The sequence below is a fragment of the Arvicanthis niloticus genome, chromosome 23 (genome assembly GCF_011762505.2).
Source record: "Arvicanthis niloticus isolate mArvNil1 chromosome 23, mArvNil1.pat.X, whole genome shotgun sequence".
In the NCBI taxonomy this organism is placed as follows: domain Eukaryota; kingdom Metazoa; phylum Chordata; class Mammalia; order Rodentia; family Muridae; genus Arvicanthis; species Arvicanthis niloticus.
The window spans coordinates 37,922,653-37,936,534 of record NC_133430.1 but is presented as its reverse complement, the minus strand read 5'-3'; the positions used below and the strand labels follow the sequence as shown (position 1 = coordinate 37,936,534).

The 13,882-nt window shown below is 36.0% G+C and overlaps 1 protein-coding gene and 1 pseudogene across 20 annotated transcripts in view; one reads left to right on the top strand and one right to left on the bottom strand.

The window, feature by feature from the left end:
* Gphn (gephyrin) overlaps window positions 1-13,882 on the top strand; it is a 410,619-nt gene that overhangs the window by 29,984 nt on the left and 366,753 nt on the right. The gene's annotated exons all lie outside the window — the stretch shown is intronic.
* On the bottom strand, window positions 3,393-4,669 carry LOC143436644 (eukaryotic translation initiation factor 5 pseudogene; annotated as a pseudogene).

Genomic DNA, 13,882 nt, shown 5'->3' with positions numbered 1-13,882 from the left:
ATTATTAGTCAGAGTTAACCTTAATGTGCTATAGAATATCAGAGGTTATTCTTCCTATCTAGATTAACTCATGTTAATATTCCACTTAACATCCTTCTTCTTACCCTGCCCTGACTCTGGCAAATGATACTCTCTCTTTTGCAGTTATGAGATCAACTTTTTAAGCTTTCACACGTGAAAATGTACAGTGTTCATATTTATTTTGTGTGTTTGTTGTGTGTGGGGAGCACATCTGTCCTATACTTGTACATGTTGGGATCAAAGGACAATTTTTAGGAGTCAGTACTCTCCTATCATGTGGCATTGAACTCAAGTGGTCAGACTTGGCTACAAGTGTCCTTTTCTTCAGACATATTGGCTGTCCTCAATTTGTTTTTAGTATGTGGTGTGAAATAGGGATTAACTTTCATTCTTCTGAGCATGATGTTCCAATTTTCTCAGCATTGATTATTGGTCCTTTTCCTCTGTGTTTGTTGTTGGTGCCTTTGGTAATAACTAGTTGTCTATAAGTATGTGGATTATTTCTGCTGCTTTCTATCCACTGGTCTGTGTTTTCATTTTATGTTAGTGCTATTCTGTTAGCTTTAGTTTTGCTGAAAATGTTTGTATTTATTTTTATGTTTTAATGTTTTTATTCCAGCTTTTAAAGGCTGTTATTTCTACATATAGAATTCTAAATTGAGTCTCGCCATAGCACTTAAAAATATTGTGTTCTATTTAAGTTTGATTCTTTTGTACTTGATGTATCTCTTCTACCCTATCACTATTTCATCCCATTTTTTGGCTACTACTATCTTCATTTTTGGGATCTATTAGTTTTGACTATAGATACTAGAGAAATTAGTGTCTCCTTGGAGTTCTTAATCTCATTAGTGAAAGAGTTCAAGAATGGATTCAAATAGAAGCTTGAGGACAATTTTAATAAGAGTTTCAAACAAAATTTCTCAGGACAGACAAGTTGACATCTTAGCAGTTTTGGGCAGGAGGGAAGGAATGAAATAACAATGTTATTTAATCTATCATGGAAGTTAGACACATGGCATGCAAAAAGGCTTTAGAAAAAGGGTAAGAAAGCCCAAAGCAAAAAAAAAAAAAAAAAAGGACTTGGGTGGGAAGCAGATGCTGGCAGGTCTCTGTGAGTTCTAGTCCATGTAGTGACTTCCAGACCAGCCAAAGTTACTTAGTGAGACCTATCTCAAAAAGGACAGAGGGTGGGAAAGGTATGCCCTTCTGATTTTCTGATTTGGTCAGACATAGCCAAACCCTATAGTGGATTTTAGGGATTGTGTGGGGTATGGGGGAAGGCAGATTCTGGAAGGAAAAGTACTGTATTTCATTGAAGGAATGGAAACTCTGCTTATCTCTTTAACATGGATTAAGGTGAGTCTCCCTTCCTGGGATGGTCCCTTGGCCTGACATTGACCTGAACCAACTGGAATGTTAGGCCATTACCCAGGCCAGAGATTATATCTCTTCAATCAAAAGTATTTTTTCAATAATGGGCCCAATAATGATACCCTGACATGACAACCCTTCTTTACCCCCACCTTAACCCTCATGCCCTGTACCCAACATGCTTTCGGTCTTTGAAGAGGTAAAGTCATTTAGAGACCCAATAGAGATAAGAGCTCTCAAACATTTCTGGTATAAACTGGCTACTTTTATTTGGAAGCCTTTAAACTCTAATCTGTATGCAGTTTGTACATCCTATTCTCATCACTCTGATGTACTCACATGTGGTTATATTTATGTTCATCCTGCTTAGAGTTGGCTAACCTTGAAAAGTACTGTTTGTCTTTATATATGAGAATTTTTTGGCCACCTTTTCAAATAGTTCTGTAGGTTTAGATTTTTTCAAAACCTATTTTAATAAGGGTTTTTAAATACTTTAACCTCCCTTTTAGCCCACTGACCAAAGGTAGGGGAGGAAAATGGTTAATAGGACAAGGGGGATGTGGACTTGTTTAGAAATAGTTCTTTGGGGTATACCAATCTTTGTTGTCAAGATATCAGCAATGTAGTCCAAAACATCAAACACGAATCAGTAGTGGCAGTCCGGTCTAATCCCAAATCACCCATGAATCAGTAGCAGTGGCTTAATCTAGAAGAAGCCGTGAGACTCTCTTCAATTGGTCTGAGTCTACAGAAGTGGCAAGAAGCAACTGGAATATTAGGAGAAGTTCTTTGGTGCTTTTTTTTTTTTTTTTCTACAAAGTCATGACAAGTGAAGATCAGCGAAGACCAGCAGAGTCTTGCAAGGCAAACAAATACAAGAGCATCATTTACTCTTTGGTTAGAGTTAGACTGTTTCTAAACCTCATGCATCCTCTCATGTGTCTACCTCAGCAAAATATCCTCTCGTGTCTCTTTCAGCATAATATCCTCTCATAAGACAGCTTCTAGAAAAACGTCTTATTGTACAACTCAGTCTTCAAAGAAACCAGAAATGTCTACATCATAGTTCTTTATCCTAGTTTCACTCGTTTTCTCCTCTAAGATCATTTTTTTGTTTTAGATTTTTTGAAATCTGCTCATGGCTCCCTTGAATTTTGTTAATTTTTCTTTATTTTTTTTTATTTGTTTGGAGAATTTGGATGTTTTGTAGTTTTTAGCTTCATTATCTTCTGCCCTTTCCAGTGTATTGTTAAAGCCCTTCCACTAGTTTTAAGTTCAAATATTATACTTAAATTTCATTTAGTTCTGTTTTATAGTTCATATTCTGTTAATTTCTCAGCAAAAGTGTGATGTTTTAACATGTAATAGTTCTATCCTTTCTGTTTTTCTCTCTTAAATCATAGGACATGCAGATCATTTTTACTTCTCATGTGGATGTCACACTGTCATTTAATCATCACTTTTCCTTAGAATGACAAGAATTGTCAGTTGACAATCTGAATAGACTGGGGCTAGAGATACAACTTTCAAAATACTTTATTTCTTAATGGCTGAGTAAGGTATAATTGTTTGCATTCTTCAAGTTTTCAGTACCTAACAATCTACCAAACTCAAGGAGCCTAAGTTAAAGGGTGTAACATCGTAAAAGTAGCCAATTACTTCAGTATAAGCCATTCATAGCCCAAAGTCTGAAGAATGACCAAAAATCAAAATTTTATTTATTTTTTTATAACTGTATAATTATGATCCAAATGTGTCCACCACTAGTTTTTCTGCAAGAAACATGATATAAATAAGCAAACTACAACTGCTCACTGATATTCATGGACTCCCTAGATGTCTCACTGGGCTTAATTATAGACCACTCACAGTAATAGCTTTTCAGTATCAAGTGTAGCATGATGTTAAGCCACTTTACCTCTCGCACATACATGTTGTACTTCTGGCTGATAATGGAGAAAAGCATTTCACTGTTAAGCTAAGTTGCATCCATCCTTTTAAATGGTGTCAGTATCAATGTCATCCTCCTTGTCAGACTAAACAGTTTCAACTTTTAATCTAAAACTGACACTGTCAGTCTTCGAATATACCACCTCAATATTTTCAATATTTTCATCGTTGTCTTCTTCCTCACCACCAGACGATTCTTCCTCTGCTTCCTTCAACCATTTAATAAATGGCTCTGCTTTGACACGAATCTCTTTGGCAAGTTCTTTTGAGACATATTTCCTAAAGGCCTTTTCTGACCAGATGATAATGACTTCTTCTCAAAGGTCTGCATCATACATCTCCTTCAAGATATGTAGAATCTTGGCGATCAGCTGAGCTTTGATGTATTACTACCACACATTCCAAACCATAAAGAAGGTACCGCTGAGCCTTTCTGTTGTTATGTACCTGTATTTCTTGATTTTCTCTCTTATCTTCTCATCAAAGAGAACTTCGGTCAAAACAAGAGGACTCATGGCTTTTACATCAAGTTTTTTCTGCCTCAGCCATAAGTTCTTTATCAGCTGATTCAATAATGCCCTTCTTAATGTCTTTCTTTTTCTTAACAAAATCAAACAGAATGTTAACACGCTCTTCTACAGTTCTTTCCAAATCATCGATAAGTGTCAGGCCTTTTGCATGGTCACTGATTTCATCCATTCTGTGCCTTTGAGCTTCCTCAGTTGTATCTTCCCCTCAATCATCATCTTCCTCTTCCACAGCATGTGGAGACTTAATTTCATTTGGTAGTGGAGGTGGTGGCATCTCACTGGTGTATACAGAGCCATTTTCCTTGTCCTTGCCCTTTTTATTTTTCTTTTACTATTCTTTATTTCCTGTACCAATGTCACTATTCTCAAGTGGGTTTTTGAGAATGAATGTACAGAGTTTATGATGTGTGTCAAGCATGCCTTGGTACCCACAGGCTTTACAAGAATTGCCTGTTTGTTTCTTTCGATTGACATGCAGGTTTGTTTCAGGAATCTTACAGCCAGGACAGAAGAATACATTTTTTAATGAAGCCGCCCAACATGTCTTGCAGCTATTCACCTCATGAGATCCATTGACAATGTAACTGTCATTCTTAACATCAAACTGGGTCTGTGCTCCCAGCTCACAATCAAAATATTTGGTGAAATACATTGGAGGTCAATTAAGCACCTTTGCAACATCAACCATGTTGACTATAACTGTCTTGATTCCATTTTTTTTGCTCTCAACCTTTGCAATCAGAGCATCTTGTGGCAGTGTGGTTTGACACACTGGGATTGACATTGACAGACATTTTGGCTTATTGGTGACTTCATCAATAAGATAAACAGATCTTTGCAACTTTTTGGTATGTTTTGTCTGGAGAAGAAGGGATGATGACATAAACGACTGCAAGAGTTCTTGGTCTCTGACATGAAAAAATTTTCGCCACTGAGGCTGTAAGATTCTTGCTTGTATGCTGTGTTTCCCCAATACAGGTACCAATGGCTGCAAAACAGCTTGGTTTGGTTTTGGTTTTGGTTTTGTTTGTTTTTTTTTTTTTTTTTATCAAGTAAAGACATAAACCCAATGCAGCTCATCTGGGACTGGGAGGAAGAGGCCTTGGAAGTCTGGTTGGAGCCAATCGGAGGGGCGCCTGAGCAGGTGCTGTCACCCAGCAGCAGAAGGGACTGTCCCAGCAAAAATTCACACTCATACCAGCAGTGCCGAACCTGGTGACCTCTGGAATGGTCTCGCTTTGACTGAATTTTATCAGTTAATTGGGGGGAGCTGACAGAAGGCAACTGTCATCCTTGCAGCCATCTTGAGCCATATACCCTGACAAGAGACTTGTTTACAACAGCTGAGCACACTCTGATAACATCTTGTTTTAGATACCCAGGATTTTCCCTTGGTTGTGTGAGACTTAAAGGTGTGATTTAGAGCCCGGACTTAAAGGTGTGACTTAGAGATAAGACTTAAGTGTGCGACTTAAAGGTGTGACTTAGAAGTGAGACATATAAAAGGCAGAGGCAGACAGAAGAGAGTGCTTGAGACTTGTAACTTGGAAGAACTAGGAACTAAACACTTGGACTAGAGAACTGGGATTAGGACTTGGTGCCGAAACCCAGGACTTGAGACTTGGAGGCACTAGGGGCTAGGAACTCGAGACTTGGGACTTGTGCTAGGAACTCGAGACTTGGGACTTGTACTAGGAACAAGAGACTTGGAGAGAAGAAGAGAGACTGAAGAATAAACAGGATTGAATTACACTCTGTCTGGTCTCCATTCTTCGAGTCTGTCCTCACTCTCTTGCTGAACCCTGACCCCCGGACCAGAGCAGCTTGGGGCAATGCGTGTTCTAACTGAAAGAGTTAAAAATTTTTAAACCTTCCACAGCTGGACTCAGTGCAGATCAGCTTGTTCTGTGCTCTGGGTCCTAGGAAACTAGCTCTCCACAAGACAAAATAAGAAAGGAGTTCAGAGCTGAGAGTTCAGGTTAGTGTGACCATGCACCATGGGCACCAGAAACTAAAAACTGACCATAAGATAGATTGAATAGGGTTTGAGCTGGGAGTTCAAGTTAGCATGCCTGTGCACCCTGGATACCAGGAACTTGGCTGACCACAAGATAGATGGCTGATTACGTATAGGCTCTTAGAGAATAGCCTGTTCCTTGTACCCTGTCACAAACTAAATAATGGGCTGGGACTTTCCACAGGTGCTCTCCAATAGCCCTCCCTTACTCCCCCTAGGTTGTGGTTTCCCCCCTGAATTGTGGTTTTGGGCTTTAAATTCTCTCTGTCTCCAAAGCCCCTGTGTGGGTCATGGGTCTTGACCTCAGTATACTGATTGAAATATACCTCTTGCTGATTACATCAAGTTTGGTGTCTTGTAGTTAATGGGTGGCTGTGAATTCCTGAGACTTGGGTGAGGTCCTCTATTCATGGGGGCCTTACATAACAATTTAGCCCCCAAGGCTTTTGGCAGTGCAGGTTCCAACACTGATAGAGTGGTCCACAACATTTTGGCCTCCAGATGTGAGGTAGTATAGATCTCAACAGTTAATATCAGAAACAATCCTTTCATTTCATTGTAACTTGATTATGTTAATATATCTAATATATTAACATATTTATATATTAAATGTAATACCTTATATTATATTTAATACACCTTAAAAATATTTCAGTACTTGTCTAAAACTTTGCATTTGGGGCTTTTTTATTTTCTCAAAATATCTTTGGGTTTTTAAATAAAAAAAACTAAAGAGTCACAGTTAATGTATAATCCAGGGCAGAGATTGGATAGAGTAACAAGACTAAGACTAGGTTTTGTAGAAACAGCAGTATAACATATAGAACTATGGGTTAATATAGTCTTTCATTGACTACAAGTTGAGTAAATAATTGTATTTTGCCTGTGTTTTATTTTCATTGTATTAAATTACAGATTTACAATATTTGAATAAACGTTGGGAATGAGCCTGATGGCTTCATTTTCATTCTCTTAAAATGTGTTTGTTAGTATTTTATACAACTGAGTAGTTTATCTTGAGATGGTGATCAAATTTTGGGAAGGAAACATAATGGAAGCCCATAGAAAATAAGGACTAGGTAGTAAGGTTTGTATATTAATTACTTATCTCATTGCTATGACAAAAGCAGCCTAAAGAAAAAAAGTTTATTTTTGATGAAAAGTTGAAGGCTGTATAGTAGTGCATCCTGGCAGGGAAGTCATGGTGTCAGGATTCTGAGGTGGCTGCTTATACTGTATCTGCAGTTGGGAAGGAGAGAAAGATAAATGAATAATGGTACTCAACTTACTTTATCCCATGGGATGTTGCTGCTCATATTCTGGATTATTCTTTCCTCTTTATTTTTCCTTTTTCTTTTGGAAACACCCTCTCAGACACACATGGGCACACATGCACAAATGTGCACAAACACACATACACACATACCCCTACCTGTTTTCATGATGATTCTAAATCCAGTCAAGCTAACAATGAAAATTAACCATCACAACTTGTTGCATAGATTGTTTTAGTATTGTCTGCTTTGAATCACTAAGAGCTTAAAGGTGTTTCTAATACTTAAAAATACCTAAGGATTATCTTGCTCTTTCTAGTAGAGAGAAGGAAGGTGGAGAGATTGTATATTCTGTCGCCTCCATTTTTTCACCAGTTTGCCTTAAGCTAAAAATAATGCTGATATCAAAGTAGTATATATTAACATGGTATATTTTGAACTCCATTTGTAAAATCACAGTCACAGATAACTGGGAATTAACTGTTGCTTAGAATATTTGCCTATAGAGCCCATTTGTTTTCTTTAAGGGATATAATATTGATATTTAATCTGTGTAGAAATTTATGTAAGTTATAAATTTATAGATCTCTTTAAGGAATACTATTTTAATTTTAAGACAGTAGATAAGGTTTTGTTTGGGTGGTTTTGGGGTGTCAAGACAGGGTTTCTCTGTGTAAAAGCCCTGGCTGTCCTGAAATTCACTTTGTAGAGCAGGCTGGCCCCAAACTCACAGATAATCCATCTGCCTGTTCAGCCTCCTGGGATTAAAGGCGTGCATCACTAGGCCTGATTTAGACGTTATTTTGAATACTAGATAAATGATTTTAAAGTATAGGTATAACACTAGTGTAACTTCTATATAATATATATTAAGATACAACTTTAATTGTTGAAAGTGCTAGAATAAGTTGACAATGATAGATTAATTAGTAGAAAGACATACAAATTTATTTATGCTTAAGAGGGTAGTCAATCTAGTAAGGTTCATGTGGTTATATATTCTAAATAGGAATCAGAGAAGTGACAAAATGAAGGCAATTTTGGGTTATAGTAGGTGATTTTTAGGAAAAATGATTGGTAGAAGAAGGCAGATTGAAGTTTATAAATACAAAATACATCTCTGATACCAAAGGGAACAAGAACAATTTATTGTGAGTCAGTATGAGTGTTCATGGTCTAGGAACATAGATTTTGCTTTTGCTAATTGATACAGTATATTATGAAAACATTTACATGGTTGCCTAAATTTTTATAAACACAGAAGAAAAGAAAGTCATAAGTGAGTTTATTTATTGAATATATTGATGGGACATCAGGTAGGCAAAGCGGGACTCTACCATTTGATGACATTCTTAACTTTTGGTTGTAGAAGCTAGTGATCTGCTAAGAATATATTTCAAAGGTTGTACCTGACGATCATAAGGATTTCAGGTCAGATCAAAAATGGGTGATAAATAGCTATTGCATAGATGAAAGACAGCCAAAGATAACTTTGGCTCTCAGTCTGCATTAATCACATTTCGCTCTAATCTGTCAGACTGCCCTTTTTTGTTGTGCCATTATGAGAGTATAACAGCTTTGATTGCAGTAGGCTCCATTGTAATCTTATAAGACCACTATTATATATGTGGTCCATAACAGGATAAAACATCCTTATGTAGAATTTGACTACATAAGAATATACTTTTTATATAGTCTAAATTAAATGGAATCTTGTTAATAATCCTTGTGTTGACTATACTGCATCATAAAAATCAATGAACTAAGTTATTCTAGCCTAGTGTAGGGTAGACATAGTAAAATATGTACTCTTATGTTTTGGGGTAGTGTGTTAGCTTTCTGTTACATGGTGACGTAATAAATTAGTCTAAAAAGGAAAAAGTTTTATTTTGGATCATGATTTCAGAGGTATTTTTGTTCACTAGAGGGTATGAAAAGATTGTATCATTTAGTTTGAATAGAACTATACCAGTACCTTTATACATGATTTGTAAGTGTAAAATTTATGTTTGATAAAGGGGGAAAGACTAGATGGTCCTAGGTAGCTGTTCAGTTCTGGGTTCTCTTCTTCTCTTGTAGTTAACAATGAAAAATGACTGAAATCCCCCCTATATTCATTGTATTCCTGGTAGGGCTCCAGAAGAAAGAGGGTCAAAATTTACAACTTCCTGTGTGTGCAGCTCCTAAAATTTCATACTCTTTAATAGCCTTTAGCACTATGTTAAAAATTACTAGTTTATTTTTATAGAGTTTTTATAGATGCATCTATTCCTAGGTTAGGAAAAGCTCTAATTTTATTTTTTACTATAGGTGCATGCCATTCTATATGTTTCATGTTTGTTGCTTGATTTAAATTCTCTATTTGGCTCAGAAAAATTAATTAGAATTTTACAATGTTCTTGTCATATTGGTTGGAGTAATGCTCTTTTCAATTCTTTATGTATTCAGTCCTAAAAAGAAAGTCATTTACTTTAAAAATGCTTTCATTTTAAAGGTCATTATATATATTCTATATTTGTTAGCTTTTTCTTGTTTCTATTAGCTATATTTCTCTCTTTAAAACTATAGTAATCTTGTGATTACCATGCAAACATGAGGACTAAACTAGAGTTAGATATCTAGCTCCCACTTAAAAATAAAACAAAACCAAAACCAAACAAAAAACCAAGCCAACCCCCCAAACTAGTATGTGTCCTTAATCCCAGTGCTGGGGAGGTAGAGAAAAGAGGATGCCTGAAGTGAGTGGCCGGCTGTTGTAGCTGAATTGTTGAACTTCAGGTTTAGCAAGAGACCGAATCTCAAGAGAAAGGTGGAAGAGCTGGGTATGTGGCTTCCCAGTTAAAGTGCTAAGAATCCCTGGAGCAAGTTGGCTAACCAACCTAGCTAAAAATGGTGAACTCCAGGTTCAGAAAGACACCTTGCTTCAATATATAAGGTAGAAATAGATCAAGAGCCACAGTATCTAAACAGTATCATCAGGTGCATATGCACCTATCTCTGTATACTTAACAAACATGTGAATCCCCACCCCGACATGACAAAAGTCGAGAGCAGGTGAAGAAGATATTTGAATGACTGGATCTTTACATGTACAGCTTTTTTTAAAGCCTCATTTAATATAATTTTCAGTGTTTGTTTCTGCTCTTGTTGGCTAGGACTTCTATGTCATGTAACAGTTTATGATTTATGAAACAATCAATTTAAAGACATGCTGATCTTACAAAACTATAACTTGTATATGTGCAGCTTAGAATTCACCAAAATCTTATGCCTCTTTGCAGATTCTAAAGTGCTTTTCTTTATAACACTATCTTCCATTTGGTGATCTGTTTTGTAAATTCCACCTGTTTCTACTTTCCTAAGTGTGTCTGCATCCATACTTTGTTGAGGCTGCTGTGTTGTGTTTGGACTCTTTCTCCCTGTGGAGTGGTATGGAATATGTCTCCAGGTAGGAAGACATAGACAAACATGTGGTTTTTCTTTTTCTATAGGCTTGTAGCCCCAGGCTGTCTTCTGGTCACTATCCAGGAAAAAGAATGCTATTTTGTATAGTTTCCCAAATTTATTGTATATGATAAGAGGGCCTATTAAGTACAAGTTATTCTGTCATAGTTGAAAGTTTTGTTATTTTATTTTTCTTTTTCTATAAAGCAAACTTTGTATGCTCTTTATGTTGTTAAACTATATCTATCTATCTATCTATCTATCATCTATCTATCTATCTATCTATCTATCTATCTATCTATCTATCTATCCAAGCTTTCTTAAAGGCAGGGTCTTACTATGTAGCCTTAGAAACTCTAGAAGTAGCTCTGTAGATGAGACTGGCCTTGAACTCACAAAGATCCACTTGCCCCTGGTCTTCATATGCAGCCCTCCCCCAAACATACATATGCACCACACACAAATATGAACACATATACATACACATGACTGGTAAAATTTTTGCAAAGGCCTGGAATAGGATATTGTAAAAAGTTGCAAAGATGACTATAGAGATGGGTAAATATTTTAATATATAATTAAGATAAATAGAAAATGGAATAGACTAATGACGAATGAGGGAAGTAGAACAGAAGCTTACGCTTTGAGTTTTTTTATTCTGTCTTATTTCTTCAATATAAAATGAAAATGCCAAATCAATTAACCAGTTCAACTTGCAAAATCTAGTTAATTAATAATTTTATTCCATGTTTGTTTTAACTACTGTTAGTTTTTGAACTTTAGCTCCTCTGTTCTATGGACCAATGTGAAACATTTGTTTTAGGGAATGCCAGTTTTTACGAAACAGAAATAATTCTTTCTCTGGATTAGATTTGATGTAATTTGATTCTTTTGATCACAAGGAATTTTTAGTACACTAGGACACAAAAGACTATCAGAAGAATTGTTTGTACTCCTTTTTGCTTTTCTAGTAGAATGAAAAACATAACTGTATTGTTTAAATATATTCATTTGAAGATGAAAAAATCAATTGCTATAAAATGTGTTTGCACTCAAAATTAGCCATTAGATAATAATTGTAGGTTAGAAAAAGAGGAGTGTTTTCCTTCTAATTTGTATCTATGCATCCATAGATACTGGTAAATGATTACTGGTCCAATCAAAACTATTACTGTTCAAACTCCTTATAATAAGGTTTTTAGAAAATAAAAATGCAATGATAAAAATATTATTTAGTATATGTAACTAACAGATACTAATTATATATTTAACCTAAATATTTAAAATGGTTAAGAATATAGTGAAGATGTGAAACTAAAAGATGACTTCTGATTTTATTTTTTTCCAAGACTTGAGAAAAATGAAAACAATATAAGTGAAAAACCAAAACAAGCAAGAGGAAATTTTCCTTTTAAGTAATTATTTTAAGATTGATTGTGGTTGAATTAGGGAAAGGCTGGAAGAGGCTAAGGAGGAGGGCTACCCCATAGGAAGACCAGCAGTCTCAACTAACCTGGACTGGTGAGATCTCTGACACTGAGCTACCAATTAGGCAGCATCCTTTAGCTGCTCCGAGGCTCCCAGCACATACACACCAGAGGACTGCCTGGTCTTGTCTCAGTGGGAGAAAAGGCTCTAACCCTTTATAGACTCAGGGTCCTAGAGAGTGAGGAGGCCTGGCAGGGGATGTGGGGGGTGGGGGTAGGTGGTTGGAGATGAAGACATCCTCTTGGGAACAAAGGGGAGGAAGAAAGGGATTAGGAACTGTGGGAGGGTGGACCTGTAGGGGGTGGGGTAACAACTGGACTTTAAAAAAAATAAAAGTAATATTTAAAAAATATGAAAAGGAAAATGCTTTCTACAATCCCAGTATCTAAGCATGTCAGTCAACTGTGCTCTTTATCCCTCTCTGTCATTCATGTCAATGGGCTCAGATCATTTTACTCAAATAGTAGTCTACATCAACGCTTTCAACAGTTCTTCTATAAAAGAGATTTTCTAAATTAAAAAAATGTCCAATTATTATTATGTGTCTTATAACTACATTGTGGTAAACTATACAGTAGAATGTTGTTACTTTTTATTCAAGCAGTGTGAATATTAAAAATAAAACTAATAAAAAGGGATAAAGATGAATGCTTATTCATATTTAAAGAGGAACTTACAGTTTTGTTATGTCATCAGTTTATCAAAAGTTTCTTCAAGTGTTTTTGTTTCTTTTTTTTTTAAGTGTTTTTGTTTTCATTAGGGTTGATAATAACTGTACCTACAAGACTCTTTCATTGTGGTGGTTTCACTTCCCTACCCGCCTGCCTTTACATTACACATTGCTAAGACTTTAGTTAGTTCATCTTCTTGCTTTAAAGAACCTTAACACAGCTTTGACATTTGAGTGGCTAATAGCCCACTTTAAAAGTTTTTATAGAAATATTCTACCAAGTCATAGCCCATTCAAGTATTTAACAACTTTCATTGAAGAGATACTTTTTAAAAATCAAATCAGTTGTCATAGATCTTCAGTTACAAATTTAATAAAAAGGTACTGCCACTGTTTTATGAAAGAGTGAAAATACTAAAAATAAATTGGCTGTGTCTCTCTTACATAGAAAATATTTGGGAAGGTTTTCTTTTCTTCTAAATCACTTCATTTTTCTTTGTCTGGGTTATATTCTTTGCATATCATGTTAACTTACGGTAAGTCTTAATCTGATAGCCTGACCTCCTTGAAATGAATTTTATTATTTTCATTTGTTCTTTTAATCTGTTTTCCCAATAGGAGGTAATCAATTAGTTTTTTTTTCTTCATTGTTTTCTGAACTGAAGATATAATTGCTGTGATAGAATCGTGGCTTGTGTCCAGACAGAACACACCAGGCCAATAGTTCCATGTGAGAGAGGTTTATTGTGGGAGAAAGTGGCAAAAGCGTCTATGGAGACAAATAGAGAAAAGAAAGAGCGAAGTTCAAGAGGGTTTGCTTTTTATTTAGACTGTGACATAACCGCTCACAGGTAAAGGTGGGAGGTAAACCAGTTGGATGCTGGAAATGTATGGTGATAGTCATGGCAACAGGTGCAGGGGTCCCTTCCTTGGTGCTGGCACTTTCATTGCTGGATTCAGAAGCAACCTGCGTCCTTAAAGCTGGTTCCTGATACCAACAATAATGAATCTTAAAAATCTGTAAAAGTGTTTCTAGACTTCTAAATATTTTTCACAATGAACTAGAGAACATTACAATTTTGGGCATACAACTCGGGGCTTAGCTTCTTTTTAA